Source organism: Microcaecilia unicolor, chromosome 3 (assembly GCF_901765095.1).
Source record: "Microcaecilia unicolor chromosome 3, aMicUni1.1, whole genome shotgun sequence".
NCBI classification, from domain to species: Eukaryota; Metazoa; Chordata; class Amphibia; order Gymnophiona; family Siphonopidae; genus Microcaecilia; species Microcaecilia unicolor.
The window spans coordinates 321559485-321561623 of NC_044033.1; positions in this window are offsets into that span (position 1 = coordinate 321559485).

Consider the following 2139-nt stretch of genomic DNA (forward strand, 5'->3'; position numbering starts at 1 on the left):
AATTTGTGCAAATGATAGATTAATTTATTATTGTTATCATTTGTTGGGCAAATCCAAAGTGACTTATCTGTGTTTGTTTTTGCAGAAGCTGCATCACTGGTCAAGGCCATCCTACAGTTCACATATTTCTCTTTTTTATTATTTTAGCTAAAATAAGAGGTTACTCACAATTTGAACATAAAATGTAAGTAAATATAACAGTCAATAACAATTTTGTCATTGATAACATTGTTGGATTAAACCTTATACATGTGAGTAGCTTTTCAGGGTCTTCCTGCATTCATCGTATTAATGTGAAACAGTAGTAACATTTGGGGGCTACTTACAAAGCTGTGTTAGCTATTAACATAAAAATTAACATGGTGGCCTAACGCACGCCTGTTGAGTGCCAAAAGGGTCCTACAGCATCCCACAGTATTTTTTTGAGGCAGACTGTCTGTTTTATAAGTTTTGTCAGAAAAGGGATGTTAGACACTGGTCAGTAGTTTTCCAGCTTGTCCTTGTCAGTAGGGGGCACAAGACAGACCTTTTAGTGCCATTGGCATTGCCCTTTCACAACAGTAAACAACTGTGGCCCTTTCAAAAAGGCCTCTGATGCCAGCTGTAAGGAAGTTGCCTGTAAGTCATGCAAGGTTTTATGAAAGCCTCCTCTGTTTTGGGGTTGAATGAATCCCAGATAGCTTTACACGGTGGGGACAAGGATGTGTCCCTTTTTTTTGCTGGTGGTAAGTTTGATAGAACTGCATATGGGACCTGATGGAGACCTTTAGTTTTGCTGGTTAGTTGTGATTAGGAAGGCTGCTTATGTTGTATGGAACTTCATCCTTCATAGGAAAGAAATTGAATTGCTGTGGGTTCTGGACTCCTCAACTGTCCAGTGGCACTACTATGTCATAAAAGTGTCACAATAGAAAGGGTTTCAGGCTGGACTTGAACTTTGGTAATGAAAGTTCTAATCATAAATAGACTGAAGAACATTTTACAACCAATCACACTAAAAAAAATTATTTTGAATGTACTCATATTTAATAAGACCTAAATGTGGGGACCATAAGTTAACTGCTTTGTTTGTACCCACAGAAAGACGATATATCAAATCCATTTCCACATTCTTCTTCTTCTTTTAAGTGTCCTACTAGGAGAATATGAAATCAATAAACATTACAAAAAATGGCTGGCTTGACTGTTGAATCTTATAAAGTAGTAATATTATTTGATACGTATTGCAGTGGGACGGGGTAACCAGTGTCCCTTTGAGTAAAGACATAACATGCTCATACTTTTTTACTCACGTGCTACGTCTGCCATATTTTGAGTTAGTTAAAGATGTTAGATGTTGGAAGTTTTGATACCTCGATAGAAGGCATTGCAGGAATCTAAATTACTAATGATTAAAGCATGGACTAATATCTGAAGAGCAAGCTGATGAAATAAATATCAAATTGAATGGATCAATTTAAATTTATAGAAACAAAGTTTAACAACAGATGAAATCTAAGCCTTAATATTAAATTGTATCATCCGATGTAACACCTAGTATTTTAAAGTTGTTACTTCCATGCTTTATTTTTAGTTCTAGATGTAATTTTGTGCATACTGATGGATGAAGCAAAGCGTCCAGACCAGACCAGTAAAGAACCTAATGCTAATCCTACGTCCTTCTTGTACCAGATCATACTGATTAAGCTGTATTCTTTTCTCAATTGATTATTTGGATGACAAGGTTTCTCTTTTCTTGTGGCAGACTTGATTATTGGCTGCATAGGTCAAAACTACCCAAAGCTCCACCTTTTTTTGCCTGTGGTAAGGTGTGTGTTATCACTGCTTTCTTAAACTGGGAGAAGTGAGCAGTATTTTATCACTGAATTGTTTCTGTTTTGCAGTGTTTGGCTCCTGTGTGCCTGGAGTTCTGGAATTTTCTGCACATGGGGCTGGAACATTGGTGGGGAGAGGTCGATGGAGTCTTCCAGAACACAATATTTTAGTTATGTGGAGTAACTTGGTCAAACCTTTAGGCTTAGCTGTGATTAAATGGCAACACCAGTAATTGGAAAGCAAAGCCAGTGCTGGGCAGACTTCCATGGTCTGTGCCCTGATCATGGCTGGACAGATTTGGATGGGTTGGAGGAGGGTTTCAAT